This window comes from Prionailurus bengalensis, chromosome F2 (assembly GCF_016509475.1).
Source record: "Prionailurus bengalensis isolate Pbe53 chromosome F2, Fcat_Pben_1.1_paternal_pri, whole genome shotgun sequence".
In the NCBI taxonomy this organism is placed as follows: domain Eukaryota; kingdom Metazoa; phylum Chordata; class Mammalia; order Carnivora; family Felidae; genus Prionailurus; species Prionailurus bengalensis.
Window position 1 is genome coordinate 28,064,725 of NC_057353.1, and position 14,571 is coordinate 28,079,295.

A 14,571-nucleotide genomic window follows, 5' to 3' on the forward strand; every position below is an offset into this window, starting at 1 on the left:
TTATGTTTAAATCTCACATCTCAAAGAGACAACAAGTCAAGCGGGGAGAACATCGTGCTCTGCTTGGCCAGCATTCATTATTGCCTGAGGTCACAGAGTCCTGTGGTCAGGGTCATTTCATGTTTGTGTGTGACCTTTCAGGACATTTGTTTCCTTTTTCTTTGATTGGATGTGCTCAGCTGTGTGATTCATGCGATCAAGTTTGTAAACACAACCTGCTCACATCATTCCTTGAAAGGGTATCATTTTAATGTTTCAGAGACATCGCTGTCCTGGAAAATGGATGACCGTCCTCTGTCTCAGCTCTGATAAGGTTTAGAAGATGACCAGTGCCCAGATTCCCTCACTGAGTCAATATGCTTGAGATTTTCTGAAATTTAATTTCCCTTCAAGCGAAGGTTTCTACATGTTATATTATCTAAAGTCAACATTGCCTTAGAGATAGGTAGTCACAGGGAAAAGAAATGAAATCAGAATCCCAGAAAGCCTATTACCCAAGTTCTCCTTATTCACCTGTCTGATAGTTTTCAACATTTTTGAAATTTTTGTTTTTGCTCAGCATCTTGACTCTTACCATTTGGTATCATTGGAACAAGTATCCATGCTGAGCACTACACTGGTTGCCATAGGAGATGTGCAGCGTGGGGTCATGCCTGAAATTTATATGGACTTGAACTCAAATCACAATTCTTCCACTTGCCACATCTGTGAAATGCTGTGCGTGTCATTTAACTTCACTGGCATCGGTTGTCTTATACGGGAAAAGCAGCTAACTGAAAAAGAAATGATAAAGATGAAGGTGATGATGAAGACAATGGTAGAGATGCAAACCCGTACAGTGAATTTGTGCACATTAGAAAATGGCATCCACTCTTTCTCCCTTCGCTCTACATTCATCTCAGAAATGTGTCATATTTTGGTTTTGTTCAAATAAGCCACTGCATAGTCATCTGATGAAAAATTGTCATAAATGTGATGGGATGTTTATGATGAAAATAGTGCCTTTAGGCGTGATGCCCTTGTAGAGTGGATGGCATGCACAACCAAATGCAACCGTCCTGAAGATCATGTGACATACTGTGTCTAAGAGCCCAATGTGGGGGTGCCTGGATGGCTCAGTCAGTTGAGCATCCGACTTCTGCTCAAGTCATGATCTCGTGATCATGGTGTTGAGCCCCACATTGGGCTCAGAGCCTGGAGCCTGCTTTGGATTCTCTGTCTTCCTTTCTCTCTGCCCCTCCCTTGCTCATGCTCTGTCTCTCTTTGTTTCCTCCCCAAAATAAAATAAAATGTTAAAAAATGTTTAAAAAGATAAAGTGCCCAATATGAAACATATATTGAGCACTCTAAAAATGTTGGGCATTATAATCAAAGTATTTGTGATTTGCTGTTAAGTACCAAGAATATCATCAAGACTCTCAGAGAATATTTTTTCTTTTAATATTTTTAAGATCGTCCCTATAAGTCCACTGCTTTCTCTAAAAATAAGAATGAATTGGCAGATGTTGGAGTGAGACCGAGATTAGCATTAGACACAGTAGACACAGATCATGTCATCCAAATTCGTGCTGTTTGGGGTGGTAGTACTATGTTTTGGAAGAAACTCCAAGTACCAGATGGCAAAACAGAGTATGAAGTGTCAGGAAGACCTAGGTTTAAGTTATATAATGAGAATCAAATAGATATAATCATTATCACCATCATTATTAATATTATTATCCCAAGGCTTCTGGGTGGCTCAGTCCGTTAAGCGTCTGACTCTTGGTTTCAGCTCAGGTCATGATCCTACGGTTTGTGAGTTTTAGCCCTGCATCAGGCTCTGCACTTATAGCACAAAGCCTGCTTGGGATCTCTCTCTTTATCTCTCTCTCTTTTTCTCTTCCCCTTCCCTGCCCATTCTCTCTCTCTCTCTCTCTCTCTCTCTCTCTCTCTCTCAAAATAAATAGATAAACTTTAAATTATATATATATTATTATCCCTACTTTACAAATAAATAAAATGAGACTTATTAACTTGGTCACAATCACACAGCCAAAAAGTAATGGGCCCAGAATTCAAAGCTCAGATCTTTTAAACACTAAGTTTGTTGTTCGTAATTACTGATCTTTCCTACCTGGGCAAGAGATGCTGAAAGTCAGAGCTAGGGTAGAGACAATAGTTATGGATAGGAAAAGACAAATCAGAGATATTTGTTAAGTAAAAGCACTTGGACTTGAGAGAGGGGATGGAGAAAGAAGTGTCAGACATGATTTCTAGGTTTTAGACCACATAAATCATGTTTCTCTAACTGGAAAAAAAAATCTAGAAGAACAGATGTGGAAGGAAGAGTTTTACTTAGGTTTTGCATGAATTTTAGGTACCTAAGAAAGTTTCCAGTAGAATTGTCCATTGACAACTTTGTATTAAGTTCTAGAATATTTCAGGACAGATTAAGATTAGAATATATATTTGGAAGTTATTGTGCATGGATGATAGGGACTGAGATCATTCAGAAAGATTTTGTAGAATTAGGTAAGAAGTGCACTAGGACTAAACCGTGAGGAACTCATTTTCCTAAGGAATGAATAGGGATGATCACGGATATAAAATTAACAGTGGGAACTCGTGGTGTTAACAATGGTAAAAAGAGAGACAGAGAGAGAGACAGAGAGAGTTTCAAGGAGGCAATAGTGGCAAAAAGAGATTAACAATGAGAAAAGAAGCTGCCTAGAGACAATAAAAAGATTAACCGGGTGTGAAGGACCCAACTTAAATGAGAAGTCACAAACTGAAGTGGCATAAACTCATATGATTCTGTAATCTTCTCAAACAGTAGTAAGTAATTGGACAAAAGATTTCAGAAGATTTACAGAGTAGAAAAGGATCAAAGTGTTGAGATTCAGGATAATGTGTTTAAGTGCTGGACCATGCCTGTCTAAGTAGCGCATTAAATGAGTTTAAAAATGGAGATTATATACCGGGTGGGTGAAGTGGGGGAGGGGACATAAAGGTTGGAAAAATCTCCATGAGTTTGGAAAGCATAAGAAGTTGAGATCAGTGTGTGGAATGTAAGAATTTTAAATTGCACACATAGAGAAATGCTTAGATGATAATAAAAGTTCAGGTATAACTTTACTAGTCAGGAAATAACATGAAGTAAAAGTTAAGTTTTATAGAGTTAAGGAAGTTCAATGTTAGGTTGTCATTATGCATAGAGAAATCTCTCAGGAGGGAAGCTGTCCTTGTGCTGGTCAGGGATAACCATGAGTTAGAGGCCAATGTCTATAGGTAGACAACGGAGAAAGGAGGACGGTAACAAATCTGGAAGGAGTGAGCATCATAGCAGGAAGGTGTTTTGTAAGAGGTCATAGGGATAAGGGTTTGAGACAACGATGTGGGTCTTGGAAGTTGCACACACTAAGTATGGTCTTTACTTAGGCATAGGAAATGAAATCTGTTATTCAGGAAAATAAGTATGTTTTGCTTTGACTGAGAAGTGAGGAAAGATACTAGAAGAGGTGAAGAATTTAGAGGAATTTTTTTTAAAGGCAAAACATAATATCCAGAGAGAGCAAGAGAGACAATGGAGGGAAGGGCTGGAAAAGGAAGGGTCGAGGAGTAATGGGCTGGAAGGAGGATGGACACAGGACTGGGGTGGCCTGCCTCTTAGGCACTGACCGAGCACCATGAAGGTGAGAAGCCTGGAGACGTTTTCTGGTCTCAAATTTCCCAATCATGGTAAAAGTGTTTTGGGGCCCCAAAACAACTTTTGGTGGAGAGCACCAGGTGATGTGTGCCTAGGTTTCTGTAAGCGTCTCCTTGCTGCCTGTTGAGATACTACATGTGGAATCCTGGGAATGCCTAAGGAGACAAAGTATTTGAAATCAGTGTTCCCAGTCATACTACAGAATGCCCAGTTGCTTCTGCTTGATATTGTGGGAATGCCTTGAAATTGGAGTCAGATAAACCTGGATATAAATACTAGCTCTGGGGTGCCTGGGTGGCTCAGTCGGTTAAGTGCCCACTCTTCTTGGTTTCTGCTCAGGTCATGATCTCACAGTTCCCGAGATCAAGCCCTGTGTGGGGCTCTGCGCTGACAATGCAGAGCCTGCTTGGGATTCTCCCTCTCTCTCTGCCCCTCCTCCACTCACACATGCTCACACACACACACACACACACACACTCAAAATAAATAAATAAACAAACAAAAAATACTAGCTCCACAAATTTTGGAGCAATGTCCAGTGATTTACCAAATTTTGGAAACTTCCATTTTCTCCCTCACAGGGTTGCTACGGGGAGCAAACAAGAGCACATCCATGAAAAGCTGGCAGTCTGTAAATATTAAAGCCAGTTTTGGGAACTCACTTAATGCCTCTCCTAAGTATCAGACACAATGGACAAATGGCTAGGACTGCTGTTTTCATGGTATTTCGTGGAAGAATATTTGGCCTTGGACAAAAACAACACAATATGTTTCCTAGCTTTACTGCTAGAAAACTTTGTTTTAGGGAAACTGTCAACAAATGCACATTAAGTGACTCCACAGCTTACTCCAGACCATCCGTTATCCTCCTTTCTCTGTGCACACTCAGTGGTTGATTCTGGTGTTCGGTGACCTTCAAGGAATCAGAAGTCACTACCACCGCCACCATCGCCGTCACCACACTCACTGCTGGGGGCAGCTTCACCATTTGAGACTCATGCAGAACAAAACAGCTCAGAGAAACCAATGAGAGTGAGAGAAAGCTGATTGTGTTTGGGAAACATCGTGAACCTACTTAGTTCTGTGTTTCAGAGGCCATTGTGGCCTTCCTGGAGCTTGTAGACGGGTAGCACACCCACAGTGTCCTCACTTTTATGAACAAATTCCTGTGTCCTAACTGCTAGACAAAGGCCTGGCTGCAATTTTTTTGTACCATAGTAAGGGAAATCAAAATTTATTTATGTTGAGAAACTCCCTGTTATGGATTGAATTGTGTTCCTGCCACCCGCCCCCCCAACAAATGTATATGTTGAAGTCTCAACTCCCAACACCTTAGAATGTGAATGTATTTGGAAACAGAATCTTATAAAGATGGACTCCTAATCCACTATTGTGAGTGGTCCTTGCAAAAGGGGGCAATTTGAACTTCAACACACATATGAGGAGATGCCATGTTAAAATGAAGGTAGAGATTGGATGATGCTTCTACATGCAAAGGAATACTGAAGAGTGCTAGAAAACCACCAGAAGCTAGCATAGAGAAACATGGAACAGATTCTGCACCACAGCCCTCAGAAGGGACCAACTTTTCTGACACCTTGATCTCAGATTTACAGCCTCCAGAACTGTGAGATGATAAATCTCTGCTGGTTAAGCTATCTAGTTTGTGGTACTATTTTTATGGCAGCCATAGCAAACAAATACATTCCCCATCCCACCCCCATTCCCACCCAACCCCCATTGAAATCACTGGTAATAAAATGGGATAATACCAAACCAGGAAGCTCCGTGACATCCCATGCCATGGTGTGTTTGTTTGCCAGTATGTCCCTTAGCACCTAGGACCATGCGTGGTACGCAGAGGTAGTCAACAACTATTTTTTCGGTGATTGGTTAAATTTATTCAACCTCTGTACCAGGTACCACACACATGATTTTTAACTTTCTCAGTTGTGCAAGTTAGGCATTGTTAACCTCACTTATATAACAGTAGAAACTGACTCAGGGAACATAATGTACGAGACAGAATGAGGATAGCCTATCGGAAAGAAACGCTCCCGCACTGAGATCTGTCTCTGTCAGTCATGGTGTGAATTTAAGCAATTGGTTTAACCTGTGTGAGCTCATTTCCTTCATCTATAGTATAGGGATGATACCAAAATATGCTTCAAAGGGTAGTCGTGAGGATGAAATAAGATACCCCATGAGAAGCTGCATGGAGCAGACAATACATAAAATTTAGTCTTTTTAAATTTTTCATTTTGAGAAGAACCATTAACGTGAAACCTACCATCTTCCATTTTTAAGTGTACGACACAGTATTGTTAACTATAGAGACAGTGCCGTAGAGCAGATCTCTAGAACTTTTTTACCTTGGGTACCTAAAATGTATATACATTGAATAGCAACTTCTCCTCTCCTCCTCCCCCCACCCCCTGGCAACCACCATTTCTCTTTTTTGCTTATGAGTTTGACTATTTTAGATACTTCATATAAGTGGAATCATGCAACATTTGTCCCCCTATGACTGGCTTATTTCACTTAGCCCAATGTCCTCCAGGCCCATCCATGTTGTTGAAATATGGCAGTATTTCCTTCTTTTTAAAGGCTGTATGTGTATACCACATTTTCTTTTATTGTCCAAAGTTACACAGATTAATAAACAGCTGAGCCAAAACTAAAACTCTGATTTATTGACTCCAAACCTTAATTATCCTCTTTAGAGCAAGCCACAAGGTTTAACATACCTAGTCTATTCTTTTCAAATGGCTAACCTCTAGGAATTAAAATCCCATAGGTACTGATATGAACTTAAACTTTCCACCTTCCTTCTGGAAAGACGTCACATGATTGAAAGTGATTTGTCTTCTTTAGCAAGGAGCTCCAACATGGGGAAAATACAAAACAGAAGATGAAATAAAAATAAGCATTGGTACAGCATGTGACTCTTGATCTTAGGGTTGTGAGTTCTAGCCTCATGTTGGGCACCGTCAGCACTAACAAATGTTTTAAAAAATGAGCAGCTGGATCAGGACCCAGTGACTAATACCCCATGTTTTGCGAAGTTTGATGAATGGGTCCCTAAGGCCCACAGAGGCCCATCTCTTTGAAGAGGCAGCTCAGCCAAAGGCAAAGAAATTTCAACCGTTTCTTTGTTCCAGGTCTACTAAAATGGAAGGATAAAGTCTCCTGGGATCTGGGTGAACTCCCACCATAAAATAAGCATAAGTTTTTCAACTTTGCCTATTTATTTTCATGCCAAAGAGCAACCTGTTGAAATACATTCGTGAGCTTTCATTAGTCAGTATCCTTCTCTTTTGTTGCCAAGAATTCTTTTACAAAAGATGACTGAGACCAAAATTCTAGCTGTTGGATGCAAATGGGTAGTCATGAGTCACACTCAAGCTCAGCCAGAAAAGAGAATACAGGCTGCTTTATCATTTAAGTCAGGCATAACATTTGAAATGCAAAACATATATTGAATTATTTTCTCTTAAAAAATGGATCTAATGCACATTTAGGGAAGGTTCATTGAACAGATGAAGTATTTAATCGTGACTTTTCCTTTTCTCTCTAACATATGTCTATGCCCAAAAAGGTTATATCAATTCAGTACAAGCAACATCCCTGCCAAAATTAAAAGAAAAGAAGATCATTCCATACTTTTAGGTTGTTTTGTTTCTTTTCATGTCAGTAAGACTTCTTTGAAGTTGCTGTGTTTCTCCTGGTGCCCAAAATAGTGCTCCCCAAGACACTTTAGAAAATGAGCTCTCTTAGAGAGTTGAGAACCTACTTTTCTTTAAGTTTTTATTTATTGTTTTGACAGAGAGAGAAACAGAGACAAAGACAGACAGAGAGTGCGGATGAGAGGCACAGAGAGAGGGAATCCCAAGCAGGTTCTGCACCATCAGCATAGAGCCCAACCCTGAGCTTGAACTCAGGAACCATGAGATCAGGACCTGAGCCAAAACCAAGAGTCAGATGCTTAACTGACTGAGCCACCCACGCACTCTGAGAACCTACTGTTAATCAGTGCTTTCTCCCTGTGTGTGGAACACACACACATCATTCTCTTTTCCTCATACCCTTTGCCCTCCTCCCTCTTGCACTTTGATTTGGCCCAGTGTTACTACTTCCTCTGTCCTGATTTTCAGACTTCACAGGTGCAAGATATATGGCTGTACAATACCGGTACTCCTTGTTTCGTGATAGATAAGGAGTTTTAATAAATTCATAAGGAAACCGCTCATTGAATTTTAAAAAATATTTTATGCAAAGTTACTGCCACCTTGCTAATGCTAAGAAGAAATGCTCTGACAGCACCAGAGTTAATGCTCCTCCTGGCTGTGGCCTCCCCAAATGAAAATATAGATAATTGATAACAGGTTTGGGTGTGGGAAAAAATTCAGCAGTGAGGGAACATCTGCAGAGTGTGATATGTCAGGGGATGCTATTAATAGACTATTGCAGGCTCCTGCCTGGGGAATGAGCAAGGAAGCTAAATCTTGCATATCTATAGAGGTTTCATTTTAAAAATGGCTTTCGCTATACCTCTGTGTTTGTGTGTTTCCATGTCACTCCAGTATTTATTATTATAAGTAGCAAATCAGGCTTTTGAGTGAGCACAAACAGCAGTGGCCGTGAGAAACAATATATGTATTCATTCAACTCTAACTGGTATGCCCCAGCTTTCACCAGCTTTTAAGGAAAGAAAATTAGTTCATATTTAATCTCCCCAATTATTTTGTTTCTGACTCTCCAAAGGCTCATGCCAGAAAGTGCAGTTTCTGTCCCAGATTCTTTTCAACTAGCTCCCAGTTCTTCAGAGTGCTCACACGTCCCTGACAATCAGTTCTAGTCATCTTTTCAAGCCACCAGGGACGTATGAGCTCCCCTTCACATTTGCCTTAATGGCATTGCTAGCAACCACTGGCCACCACGTTAGCCATACAGAAAATTTGCTACTGCTGTGGCCACTGGAAAGGGTAGAACTTAGCACCCCCCAAATCCAGGCCAGAATGGGAGATGGAGTGGAGGAACAGGAGGAAAGGAATCTAAGATAAAGTTTCTTCATTTCTGATGGGTTTGTGGTAGGCAGAAGAGTTCCCCAAAATGTCTAAATCCTAATCTCTGGAACCCATGAAGAGATTACCTTACAAAGAAAAGAGTACCCTAATAAATATAATTAAGGTTAAGGACCTTGAGATGGGCACATTATTAACGTGGACCCAACCTAATCATATGAGTCCTTCAAAGCAGAGAGTCTTTCCCAGCTGAGATCAGAGTCAAATGGAGATGTGAGAAAGGAAGAAGGATCCAAAATATGCAATGTTTCTGGCTTTAACATTTTTTTAATGTTTATTTATTTGAGAGAGAGAAAGAGAGAGAGAGAGGACAGAACATGGGCAGGGGAGGAACCGAGAGAGAGGGAGACACAGAATCTGAAGCAGACTTGGGGCTCTGAGCTGTCAGCACAAAGCCCAATGCGGGGCTTGAACTCACGAACTGTGAGATCATGACCTGAGCCGAAGTTACTGCTTAACTGCCGCTTAACCAACTGAGCCACCCAGGTGCCCCTCTGGCTTTAAATACAGAGGAAGGAGGCCATGAGCCCAAATGTGCAGGCGCTTCCAGAAGCTAGAAAAGACAAGGAAATAGATTCTTCTCCAGAAGGAAATTCAACCCTACCCACACTTTGATTTTCACCGAGTGAGAACTTTGTTTAGTTTCTGACCTACAAAACTGTACGATAATAAATTTGTGCAGTCCATACCACTAACTTTATAATAATTTATTACAGAAGCTATAGAAAAGGAAAACAAGGTTGTCATGATTTAGCGATTTGGCTCTTTTCTTCTGTCGTTATCACAGACGTGCTTCCAATGAGGCTTCCAATCCTGCTGGCTCCAGGGCTCACTCATCAGAGGTCAGCCCACCATGACTAGGCACAGTGGGAGGAAGGTATTTTTTTTCCCTTCACAGTATACTCAGCAGAGGTGGCCACCAGCCAACGCGTGACAGCTCTTTCTAGTCACTTGCCCTGGAGCACAAGCTCGTCAATAGGGTGACTGACTGCCGGAAGCAGCAAATTACGGATTTCAAAATGAACACTGCCTTTTAACCTTCACCTTTGATGCCGAAATCCGTCTTCAATTCAAATTCTCTTGTGCTCAGCTTCATCAGCGCAGCTATTCTCCTCTTTGCAAACTCTTTCTAGCTTCACTTTTAACCAGTAGAGAGTACTGTGGGAATCGTACGGTGCCAGTTCCGAGCATCGCCCTTAACTATCTATCCCTCCTTGTTAAGCAGCAGTCCATAACCAGGACAGCACCATCTACCCAGGCATCTCCTTCAGTCACTTCTCATCTAGTGTGTTAGCACCATGTTTAATGTGCAGGTGTACCAGTTGTAGAGTTTCTCCGAGAGGCAGGAGGTATGACCAGGCTCCATCCAGGGCGTGATCCACTAGCAGCTAGGCACCCAGAGTCATCCAAACACATACGGGTACTTCCCCCACCCCTGTTTCTCTTATCTAAGAGTATTAGGATAATTTCATCATCTCTCTCTATCTGCCTATCTACACACACGCATGAGTTAGCACATCTGCTTCCGCTAATCGAGCCCACTGGATAATGACTCTGCTTTCCAACGTACATAGCCTTAAGCATGGCATTGACGTGGATGTGTATATAAATGGTTATTTATTTGTGTTAGCATACATCTAAGTTTGATTTGATTTAACAGATACAATAACACCAAAGGCATGGTAGTGAAGTATGAGTGACAAGGACGAATTCTAATTTAAAAAATATGCTCTGAAGAAGACTACTGTACTAGTATACATGTTTCGATCCCTACCATATCCCATCGCTCTTCATGAGAACCATATGAAATAATTACCACTACCTCCAACTTTCAGGAAGGAAACATGTGCACAGAAGTATATGAACTTGTCCAAAGTCTCCTATTACTGATATTCATCCAGGTTTTCAGTCCTGGTCCTCCTCACACTTTATTTTAATATAATTGATTGTCAAATTGGCTAACATACAGTGTGTAAAGTGTGCTCTTGGTTTGAGGGGTAGATGCCTGTGGTTCATGACTTACATACCACACCCAGTGCTCGGTCCTCCTCGCACTTTCTATAGCCCTTTCTGTTCCTTCACTGCTCTTGACCTAGTTCCACCAAAAGGTGGGATAGCCATCTATTTAAACAAACATCTTAAGTAAACATGGTTAGGATCATGTTTTTTTTTTTCATTAAAAAAATAAATCTTTATCTTATATCAAAGCAAACAAAATTTCTCTCAATCGGTTTGTAAAATGCCGGCGTTACAGATTCTTGCCAAAGACTGCAACCTTAAACTCTTGCGATCCAAACCTTATCCGAAGCCAGTCCAGGAGAAATGTTATTTCTGGAATAATTTTTATATGATGCATTTCATTGATTACCAGAGAAATCCACATTTAAACGGCACTGGTTTGACTCAGTGATACAGGGCAATGGAAAAACAACTCCATGAAATTCATAATCTAGTGTCAGATGCTATGAAGAACAGTTTGTCTTTATTAGATCCCAGGAGAGAAATTTCTCTCATAATTCAGAATCTGAAAACACTGTGGTCTTCTTGAATACTACTTAGTTTTTCATCTTTTGTAGACTCTAAATCTTATACGCAACTATATTACCTTCCTTTCGCTGGCCTTAAAGGAAGTTTTCAGTCAACTTCACAGACATATCGCAGGATTACGTGTATGTTTGGCTGCAGCGTAATTGTATTCTTAGTTTTACTATCATCTTTTTCCTTCATCTTATCTACCTCATTTATTCTTCTTGTTCGATTCAAATAATTTCATGCATGTTTATAATCCTCAAAAGTTTAAAGGAACTTGGTAGCTAACGTTAAAAGAGATAAGATGAATTTTTGGTTCTGTAAAGCCAACTGAATAGCCAAATCATGTAGCTTTCTATATTTCTCACTGCATGCTGAAATGAAGCTTGAATAATCCTAAAATTACATGACTACTATTCTTAGGTGATCCTTTATAAATACCCACTGATCCAGCTGAACTTCGGGAGGAGCTCTAGGGAAAACTCCTCAAAATAAAGATTGCTGGCAGGAACCTAAATATCGACATTATCTAGGTCATGGTAAAACAGGATTGGTATACCCTTAAATTTTCCAAGTGTAGTTAAAAGTGTTGAGGTTTTATTTCGAACTGGAATTATAGATACAGACTTTGGAATTGGTTAAATTTGAGCCAAATCCAGAACATCACCCCCTTACTGTCTTCATAACACTCCTTCCTTGCATTTCACTTTCCACTATTAAAAGTTTTAAGTTGTTTAGATGATCAAGTGAGATAATGTATGTAAGCCCTCAGCACAGTGCCTAGCATGGAGTAAGTCAGCTATTACTATCATTGCTGTTATTACCATTAGCATTATTGCTATCTCAAAATAATAAATATTGGCCACTGCTGTTGCTACCAATATTATCTCAGAATAAAAAGTGGCCCCACAGGGACATCTAAAACCTAGGATAGTACTTTGCTCAGAGGTAGCAATGAATCTACTTTAATGGTCACAAAGTATTTGTTAGAAACTCCCAAGGTTTTCATGTCAGTATATTAAAGAAGCAGAAGCTTTTGAGTACAAGAGTTATCAAACACCTACCTGTATTATAGTTCCTATAAGGTGTGCATATGAATGTATCCTTAGAAACCATGAGGATCACTAGCTTTGAAGTGAACCTCTGTATAACTAAGTGATTTAACTTGCTGGGTAGAGTTATTTACTTCATCTATGTGGTTGCCAAAGCAATTGTGTCAAAAGTGATGTTAGTTTTGGCACGTATCATACTTAAATATCCTTCCTGATTATTAACGATGGACTAATTGAACTGCTCCTGGAAAATATTAGAGGAACCTGGATATAGAACATTGTGTTTGTTTTTTCTCTGTTGTTTATCAATTTACCTACCTGTTCATCTACGTGTAGTTTTTTTTTCACTCAAGTGAAATATAAGTGAGATATTTTGAGTCAGATTTTCAGTTTAGGAATTGATTTTCCCTAAGAAGTGAGAGTTCCAAAATATTGCAGGTCAGCTATGCTACACCTAAAAATATACCGATATGTTATCCCTCTCAGAGCAGATGTCATTTCCTGAAGACTTTTGGCCATTAACACAGCTGATGTTTATTTAAAAAATTGATTTTAGCCAGTGTGGCACATCTATTTTTATATTTATGATTTTGTACTTAATTGATAATTTTATTCACAGTAGGGACTGTTTCTTCCTTTTTTGTTCACTTCTAAATGGCCAGTGCCTTGAATGGGTGTGATACTTGGTGGGCATTCTACTCATTGAATTACTGAATGAATGAATAGATATGTTAAATTTCAACCTGCGAAAGCAATAAGTAATACTTCCAATCACAGTTTTGACTAAAAATATTTTCAATAGTTTGTAACGAGGGTCCCTTATGCAGACAGTTCAGTAAAGCAACAAAATTTGATGTAATGCTGTTTTGCTCATTTCTATTTCTTGCAATGCTTTGTCTGAGAAGTCTAAGTGATGATACAAGCCATCAGTGTTTCTGGAATTGCAGGCATTGTGAACTTGGTGTATCTAGAACAAATCTTGACTTAACAAATCTAAAATATTCCCTTTTTAGGCCTCCAAAGTATAAATTAAGCTTCTAATAAATCATCTTTCTTATTTAGCCAGGTTTAAAACTCACACTCAACCAGATTCTGATTTTTGAATCCCATTTTCTTATCCTTATAATTGTTTAGTAAACTTCTAAGTGATTTAAAAATCCTAGATGGATTTAAGTAATTCTAATTATTTGAATTCACTTTGCAAACATTTCCCAGCCTATGACTTAAAAAATGTTTAATATGTCTTTTTTTAAAGATAGCTATTAACTAAGCTGAAATATTCTCAACACACTTCATTATGTACAAAAGCTTCAAAAGTGTTCTGAATAAAAATGACTTGCTAAGATTCAGTAATATATTATCTCATATTTACATAATTCATTAATAGATTTACATATAACTATCAAATAATTGTTCTGGTTATGCTTAGAATTGAAACTCTTTCTTGTCTTTCAGATAATACAAAATAATTTCCAATGTAATTCTCTCAGTATTTGTCTTATCTGATTATATGCATGTATAGTTGACATTTTTTGAATATTAATCATACTTGGAAAGAGCAAAAAATAGATTCTTTTTCATTCTAGGTATTACTGGCTTCTGGGTAATTATTGAACAGAATGATTTTTTTTCTCAAATTTACCACATAAAGGAAGATCTTCCATGTTTTCCTTCCAATCAAGATTCTCAGTATATTGCTATCAGCAACTCTAGTATAAGCACCATTGCTTTCATGTTTCACATAAATTCTGTTTTTAAAAAAATGATGGTTCTGATGTTTGTGAAGATCAGCTCATCCTGGTTCTTCAGTAAGGCAATGTGATGAGTGGCCCTGGCTTTCTGAAATGCCAACAAACACCTGTGAAATGAATTATGTTGGAATTCCAGGCATTTCAGGTGGTATCCTGAGAATATGCGCCAACAGGGCACGTTGAGAATATGTGCCAACAGGGCAAGAAGAATAGAATCTGTAGAACTGTCTTCATGCTTATCTGAGGACCATAAATCCCCACTTGCTATGCCCTGTCCTCCCATAAAGATAAGCATGAGAGAGGCATGTGAGTCCCCATTTATGTCTAAATCTATGGGTTTCCAAATCACCAAATGCCATGAGATAATTGTTCTTTATTTATCACTGCAGACTTTTATGATTAGACACCTCTTCTGCCTCTGACAGATACACTGCAGCAGCTACTTGCAAGTTAATTTTTAAATGGTAAAT